Below are 9,392 nucleotides of genomic sequence, written 5' to 3'. Positions count from 1 at the left end.
TCAATCAAGTCAAACGAGTTATGTGTATCGTGTAGGTTAATAGTCTGTAATAATAGTTTGCAATAGTCTTTGATCTGTGCAGCCATTTGAGACTCTTTGTGATTAAGGGCTATACAAATAAACATGACTTGACTTGACTTGACTTGGAGTTGTGTAGTGAAAGGCTTTTTTGGCTCAACTCATTAAAGAGAGCTGGCTCTCAAACGGCTCACTTGCTTTGATGCATTACATTACGAATTATTATATTGTATTAAGAAGTTGTCATGTCCTGCACGGTTGTCATGGCGCCCAGCTGGCCCCGCCCCTTGACACCGGCTGAAACGCATTGGACTGATTGCTTTTGGAGGACTTAAACGCTCCTTTTGGGACTGCCCGTTGCTAGACCATTGCTTTACCTTGTTGAAGACCTGTTCGATCTGAGTAATGCCTAGTTTGTAATTTGATTGCCTTTAAACCTGTTTTGTTTTGTCTTTGGTCCGTTTGTGGGTTGGACAACTTTTATTTCCTAATTAAAGTGACAGATCGTCTACGCATATGACTTCCGACTTCCTGCTTCCTGGTCCGCTTCTTGACAGAAGTTAAGAAAAAAAAGGAAGTATAAAAGGAGAAAATGGAAAAAAGGCAGGTGTGTGGTTATCCCTTTATTCAGTATATTACCAACAATAATTTAATGGAGAAAATGAATTAATAATTTGAATAAGAAAATGTCACGAGGCGTGGTGGCGTGGAAGGGAAGACCGGACCAGAACGGAGGCATGAAGGAAGAACTCATATGCGTTGACGATCCAAAAGTTTTATTAAATAAAATGAAAGTCGCCCAACACTCCGGGGCAAAACAGAACAATAAAGAGTTCCTCCGGCACGAACTCAACAGGACATGGCATAACAGACTAAAACGTGACAAGGCATAACAGACTAAAACAGGACAAGCATAACAGACCGGGACTGTGAATAACGAGTAGAAAGTAATGAACCAGCAACCGCCGATCCCACGATGCAGCCTTAAGTAGCAGAAATACAATTACTCAAACTGCTTCAGCTGTTGCTCCGAGGGCGGGGCAGACTGGTCACCAAGGCGACCGTGACAGAGCCCCCCTCTTAAGGGACCGCTCCTGAGGTCCCAAAAAGAAAAAATTACTACCTCACGCCCCGGAATGTTGACGCTCGCGATTGGGGCAACCCCGCTCCCTCCTCCGAACACACAAGAACGGGGAGAGGCGGGCGCCATCTGCGTCGGGCGGATCGGAATCGGCGCTCGGCAGGGAGGGGGTCTGGTGGGCAAACTGGACAGGGGATAACAGACAGGCAGAACCGACGAGAACAGGACAGGCAAAATCAGGGCAGAATCATAACAGGTAAACAGGACAGGCCGATGCAGAGGAGTCGCACTCAGGACAGGCCGATGCAGAGGAGTCGCACTCAGGTCAGGCCGATGCAGAGGACTCGCACTCAGGTCAGGCCGATGCAGAGGACTCGCACTCAGGTCAGGCCGATGCAGAGGAGTCGCACTCAGGACAGGCCGATGCAGAGGAGTCGCACTCAGGACAGGCCGATGCAGAGGAGTCGCACTCAGGGGGTTCAGACGCAGAGGAGTCGGGACTCAGGGGGTTCAGACGCAGAAGAGTCGGGACTCAGGGGGTTCAGACGCAGAAGAGTCGGGACTCAGGGGGTTCAGACGCAGAAGAGTCGGGACTCAGGGGGTTCAGACGCAGAAGAGTCGGGACTCAGGGGGTTCAGACGCAGAAGAGTCGGGACTCAGGGGGTTCAGACGCAGAAGAGTCGGGACTCAGGGGGTTCAGACGCAGAAGAGTCGGGACTCAGGGGGTTCAGACGCAGAAGAGTCGGGACTCAGGGGGTTCAGACGCAGAAGAGTCGGGACTCGGGGGGTTCAGATTCAGGAGTGGCGATTTAGACAGGCGGAATCAGAACAGACAAGACATGAGAGTCAAAATCAGAACAGACAAGACATGAGAGAGTCGAAATCAGAACAGACAAGACATGAGAGAGTCAAAATCAGAACAGACAAGACATGAGAGAGTCAAAATCAGAACAGACAAGACATGAGAGAGTCGAAATCAGAACAGAAAGACATGAGAGAGTCAAAATTAGAACAGAAAGACATGAGAGAGTCAAAATTAGAACAGACAAGACATGAGAGAGTCAAAATTAGAACAGACAAGACATGAGAGAGTCAAAATTAGAACAGACAAGACTTGGGAGTCAAAATCAGAACCGGCAAAACAGGAGGAGCGGAGTCGGAGTCGGCCCGACGGGCAGCGGAGTCGGAGTCGGCCCGACGGGCAGCAGAGTCGGAGTCGGGCTGGCACGCAGGGGAGACGGAATAGCAGGCAATCGGCACGGGAGTCGGGCAGGCAGGCGTCAATTCTTCCTGGGACCCCATTCGAGGCACAGCAAGGGCCACGACGGGCGGGGCCGTGGTTCGAACGGGCAGGAAAGGCCAACTCAGTAGGCGCCTGCCGAACTGCGCTCTCCAGCTCTCCCCAAGTCGCGCTGGGATCGTTCGCTGAGTTCTATTTGTTGGCTGGTTCATTCTGTCACGAGGCGTGGTGGCGTGGAAGGGAAGACCGGACCAGAACGGAGGCAGGAGGCATGAAGGAAGAACTCATATGCGTTGACGATCCAAAAGTTTTATTAAATAAAATGAAAGTCGCCCAACACTCCGGGGCAAAACAGAACAATAAAGAGTTCCTCCGGCACGAACTCAACAGGACATGGCATAACAGACTAAAACGTGACAAGGCATAACAGACTAAAACAGGACAAGCATAACAGACCGGGACTGTGAATAACGAGTAGAAAGTAATGAACCAGCAACCGCCGATCCCACGATGCAGCCTTAAGTAGCAGAAATACAATTACTCAAACTGCTTCAGCTGTTGCTCCGAGGGCGGGGCAGACTGGTCACCAAGGCGACCGTGACAGAAAATGGATTATTCTACTTAAATGTATTGGCATGTATTTTTTTCCTTCTACAGTGAACGTCCAAGCTACTTCTTTTTTGAACCTTTTTTATAATAATCCTCATTTATGTCGAGCAACTCAGTATCTCACAGCAAAATTTTAATTAACAATATATATGATATAACAAAATACATGTACAATATAACATGTTAAACTACATAAATAAACACGTTTGGAAAAAAAAAGATTATTTTGTAAGGGAAAATACAACATTTTGTAAGGGCATAGAGCCGTGGAGGTTGACAGGTATGGACGAATATCTCGTTGTGTGTTTGCGTATGTTTGATTATGTTTGTGTGTGTCTTTGTGGGTGGAGTTGATAAGGGGCGAGTGTGGGTGAGTGTGTGCGTTCAGGCAAATGAAGTGAATTCTGATGCATTTCCACTGTTTGCAACCTATTTAGAGAATATGAATATCTTAAAAGAAAACAGTACAGTACAGTAACTGCGCAACAAAAGGCGTGATACTGCAACAGTTAAAGTGTACTGTACTTGAAAATACGATTCTCCAAATACATAATATACCTATCAACCAGGCTTGGAGAATAAATGAATCCAGTGCCTGTTTGACCTTGCCATATTTCAGCTTCAAGCTTAAAGATATTACCAAAAAAAAAAAAAAAAAAAAAGTATTTTCAACAACATGAGAGACAAAGTCTTGAAAAGAAACCACATTTATTCTAAATAAAATATTGGGCCCCTTTAGTCAAGTCAAAGTCATGTTTATTTGTATAGCTCTTAATCACAAAGTCTCAAAGGGCTGCACAGATCAAAGACTATTGCAAACTACTATTACAGACTATTAGATATATAGACAGATAGATAGATAGATAGATAGATAGATAGATAGATAGATAGATAGATAGATAGATGGATAGATAGATAGATAGATAGATAGATAGATAGATAGATAGATAGATAGATAGATAGATAGATAGATAGATAGATAGATAGATAGATAGATAGATAGATAGATAGATAGATAGATAGATAGATAGATAGATAGATAGATAGATAGATAGATAGATAGATAGATAGATAGATAGATAGATAGATAGATAGATAGATAGATAGATAGATAGATAGATAGATAGATAGATAGATAGATAGATAGATAGATAGATAGATAGGTCTTTGCCCACAAGAGAGCTCGCTTTCCTCACCGGTTTATTTAGACGAGAGGCATCCTTCTTCTTGGCGCTGCCTCCCCAACACACTGCCGCATAGAAGAGGGCGCTTGCCACAACAGTCTCATAGAACATTTGCAGGAGCTTTTTGCAGATGTTGAAGGACGCCAGCCTTCTGAGGAAGTACAGTCGGCTTTGTCCTGCATAGAGCTTCTGTGTTCGCGGTCCAGTCCAGTTTATTGTGCAGCTGCACACCCAGGTATTTTTAGGTCTGGACAAATTCTACCCATTCGCTTTTGGTAGTTACAGGAATCGGGTGAGTTGTAGTTCTCCGGAAGTCCACCACCATCTCCCTGGTCTTGATGGTGTTCAGGTGCAGGTGTTTAGTGTTGCTCCATAGGACAAAGTCCTGAATAAATTTCCTTGTTTATTAACATTCATTATAATTATTTATTATTGTTTATTATTTATTATTTCCTTATCATGACGCCATCCCCTCATCTAAGACCTACATAAGGGCAAATGATACACATATTATCAACATAAAGTATAGGTTATTCAAATGCTATAGAGTAGAAGTGTGTTGTAAGCTTAGATTTAAACATTTCCACTGAGGTTGAGATCGAATCTCAGGGGGAAGAGCATTCCACAGCACCGGAGCCTGGATGGAGAACGCTCTCGAACCTGCCGATCTCTTCTTGGCTCTTGGGATCACTAGTATACCAGCGTTTTCAGAGCGAAGGCTTTGGACCGGAACATAGGGGGAAATTAAATCTAAAAGATATGAGGGTGCAAGTCCATGCATGATTTTGTATAATAATGGCAGATTCCTCCATCGAAAGATATAGTTGAGTGTCATATGTGTAGCAATAAAAACTGATATTATACTTGTGAATAATATCACCTAATGGAATCATGTAAATGCTGAAAAGAAGGGGTGCAAGTACTGAACCCTGCGGAACACCACACATAACACTTAAGGGCTCAGATGTCATGTCACCATATCTAACACTGTGCGTTCTATCGGAGAGGTAGGATCTGAACCATAAGAGGACGGTTCCTGAGAGACCAACCCTATTTTCCAACCGTTCTAGTAAGATAGACTTGGCCGTGATTCCAGCAAAAGGAGGTTGTACAAAGTATCAACCTAGACACTTTGATGATGGCGGCCCGCACGGACGAAGCGGGTCACAGTTCTTCAGCTAATTTTCTATTTATTACCGTTCTCTTATCTTTTTTTGCTTTCTTTTCTGGACACGTGCGTGGCCAATAATACCTATAGTCGGGAGGAACTTATACAACTGGGTCTGCGTCTAAATTTTGACTTTTTGGGCTCTTTTTATACCTCCTTTGATATCCCGCAAGAGATACAAAGAGATCCGGGATCTTTTTTTTTTTTTTTTTAATAATTCCTCTTTTATGGGTCTTTGGGTCAAAAGGTTCCCAACCCCCGATCCGCACTGTCAAACAGAGTGGCGACAGCATCAGGCTCTTGGGTTACCTTTCAATGACTAAGAAGATCGTTATTAGAGTTGTCGGGAAGAAACTTAAACCGAATACAGGACAATTCTGGCGTAAAATCTGTTGGAGTCTGCAAAAGACCTGAGAGTGGGGCGAGTTTCACCTTCCAACACGACAACTATCCTAAAAATGACGCAAAATCTACAATGGGATGGTTTAACCCTAACAATATAAAGGTGTTAAAATGGCCAAGTCAAAGTCCAGACCTCAATCCTATTAGCGGAAAGATCGTAAAATCGCTGTGGAGAAACTATCACTATCAAACCTTAAGGAACTTGAACTGTTTTGTAAGGAAGAATGAACAAATATTTCAGTTTGAAGATGTGCAAAACGTATGGAGACATACCCAAAAAGTCAAGTGAAGTCAAGTCATGTTTATTTGTATAACCACAGACAATTATGACACCATTCCCTGATCTCAAACCTACATGAGGGCAAATAATACACAAAATAAAGGTTATTCATATGATATAGAATATAAGTGTGTTTTAAGTTTAGATTTAAACATTTCCACTGAGTTGCAGATCGAATCTCAGGGGGAAGAGCATTCCACAGCACCGAGGCCTGAATGGAGAAGGCTCACGAAACTGCGGATCTCTTCTTGGCTCTTGGGATCACTAGTAGACCAGCATTTTCAGAGCGAAGGCTCCGGACCGGAACATAGAGGTGATCAAATCTGAGAGATATGAGGGAGCAAGTCCATGCTTGATTTTGTCTCATACCAACAGAACCCTAAAATCACATTTTAAAGGGAGCCATTGCAGGTTAGCTAAAATCGGGGTAATGTGATCAAACTTTCTTGTCTTAGTTAAAAGCCTCGCTGCAACATTTTGTACCAGCTGAAGGCTCTTGATTTTGGACTTCGGGAGACTGGAGAGAAGTGCATTACAGTAATCGAGACAGGAAGTAACAAACGTGTGAATTCTAATCTCCGCATTTGACTGAGACAGCATAGGGGGAATTTTAGCTATGTTGCGAAGATGGAAGAAATCTGTTCTAGTAATATTCTTAACATGTGTTTAAAAGGTCAGATCGGGGTCAAATATGACACCTAAATTTTTAACTGAGTCACTTACATCACATTTGTCATTTGGGGGCGGCAGTAGCTCAGGGGGTAGAGCGCTCGCCTTGGGATCAAGGGATCCCAGTTTGAATCCCGGCTCGTCCGTGTTACATGTCGAAGTGTCCTTGGGTAAGACACTGAAGCCCTAATACCCCTAATAAGCAGGTTATCATCCTACATGGCTGCATTACAAGGCCGCTATTGGGAAATGTGGAGCACATTGTAAAGCACTTTGGGAAGTCATTGACTTGAAAAGCGCTATATAAATGCAGATCATTTCATTTCATGGCGCTGTTCAGAGCAGTTTTTGAGAACAAGTCACGGCATTTAGATGGACCAATAACTAACATTTCTGTCTTTTCAGAGTTAAGGCCCAAGAAGTTGAGTGACATCCACTCTTTCATCTTGGTGAGGCAGGCCTCCAAATTTGCACAATTTAGTGTGGAAGATTCCTCCATCGGAAGATATAGTTGACTGTCATCTGCGTAGCAATGGAAACTGATATTAAACTTCTGAAAAATATTACCCAATGGAAGCATGTAAATGCTGAAAAGAATTCACTGAGACCGCTCTGATCAAGGTGACAAACGACAGGGGGGGGGGAAATTGGGCGCAATGGCAACCGTGATAAGTGAGGCATTGTTGACATGTATTTAATAGGAAAAACAATCCAATTTTTTTTTAAACCTTAAACGATGTAACCCACCTTTTGAGGTTAAACAATATGGTATGGTGAAGGTTTCATGTTTATTGTAATACTTTTAATGTTTTTTGCATTTTTCTTGGTGGTTTTTATGTTGTTATATGGTATTTTTCAAAGGTCTGTGATATTCATTACATTAAGACATGGTTTGACATGGAAAAGGGTTGCACCACCGTCAAGTTGTTTTTGCTGTCGTATATTGAACTTTTTTTAAGTGCTGTATTAAAAACGGAAATGTTTCATTGTCCTTGACAACAATGTAGGGATCATTGTTTACAATGAAATTAGACGTTGCACTCTATAATAAACATGTAATAAAGTATTATAAGAGGAAAATAAGATAAAAGAAATTTGGTGGGATAAATTGGCAAAAATATTTTCAAGGTAGAGCTTAACCTGCGTCAGTTGTAAGTGCATCCGAATCAACAGAAAGTTGAGGGTGTGGGTGAAATACTATGTTTTCATTTTTTGAATAATAATCGTCCACTCGCAAGTTAAAGCGCATTCTAAGGAAATTATAGATTTTTTTAGGTGTAATTGATTGTATTTGTACAGTTAGATACTGGTTAACCAATGAGAAATGGAAACGTTTACTTTTCAATGATGGATGGAGGAATGTCAGTACCTGATTATGAAGATTTCAAAAACACTGGTTACACTGATTAGTATCAGTGCTAATAATAGCCCCTTATGTTAAGGCACAGTGGCAGTACTCAATACTGCGGGTAATACAGTACTTTACTAGTATTTACTGCCCTCTTGTGGCTGTTTTGTGTGTGTTAATAATTGTTTAAGTCGATATTGCATTCAATTTACAAATTCATTTTCTTTTACTATAACATGCGCCACTGTTTTTACTTTTGTACATTTTTGTAGTATATTTAGAAATATAAATTGCATTTAACGTTATAAATAGTATACAAACAATTATGTTTGAAATATAATAAAAGTGTAGTTTCAGGGAATGTTGTGTTTTGCAATTGTATCAATAAATGCCATGTTATTCTATTTCGGCTATATTTATCCGTAGCAGGCACTAGTTGTATATTCAATGTTGCTTTATCAATGTATTTTATTTTAGGAATATTCCAAAGTTTTTATCCAAATTGTGTTCATGAGTTCAATTTGTGCACCAATAGAAGCAATTCAATTTAGTTGAACCTTATTTAGCACTTCAGGACAACCATTATTGTGTACAGATTTCTGTAAATAATAGACAAAATTTAACACAATGCGTTAAAAATAGGGCAGCACGGCGGCACGGTTGTTAGTGCGGCACAGTTCTGAGGTCATGGGTTCAAATCCAGCTACCAACCTTCCTGTGCGGAGTTTGCCTGTTCTCCCTGTGCTTGCGTGGGTTTCCTCCGGGCACTCAAGTTTCCTCCCACTTTACAAAAACATGCATGTCAGGTTAATTGGCTGGTCAAAATTGTCCCTAGGTGTGAATTAGCGAGCGAATTGTCTGTCCCTGTGTGCCCTGCGACTAGCTGGCAACCGGTTCAGGGTGTCCCCTGCCCACTCCCTTGAGATGGCTGGGATGAGCTCCAGCACCCCCGCGACCCTACTGAGGATAAGAATAGAAATAGAAAGTAGTAGGATTCTATACACCTGATGCATGATTCATGTATTTACATCATCTACAAAAAAAGCGTGTGTGCATTACATCATAAATTAGGGTGGGCAAACTACGGCCTGTGATTAGGCTTTTCATCCGGCTCGCCGAATGAAAATGTTAGAAATAATTACGAATTAATTAGGAAAAGTATATTCCCAAACGAACACATTTGTCCCCTTTTATTGGTGCATAAAAACTACAGTATGAACTCACTTGTACATGAAAAACTGAATAATGAAGAATATGACTAGAGAAGATTTTTTTATGAATGAAACAGTTCGAGACATTGAGATTTGGCCTGGAGAGGGGTGGACGCCACCAGGCTGTACTTTTCCAGGACACACTACAGGAAATGATGCCCCTACGACCCGTGTGATTAACA

This window comes from Urocampus carinirostris, chromosome 14, assembly GCF_059441175.1.
Source record: "Urocampus carinirostris isolate Australia breed hairy pipefish chromosome 14, RoL_Ucar_1.0, whole genome shotgun sequence".
NCBI lineage: Eukaryota > Metazoa > Chordata > Actinopteri > Syngnathiformes > Syngnathidae > Urocampus > Urocampus carinirostris.
The sequence above is the reverse complement of the archived record's forward strand: the minus strand, read 5'-3'. Positions refer to the sequence as shown.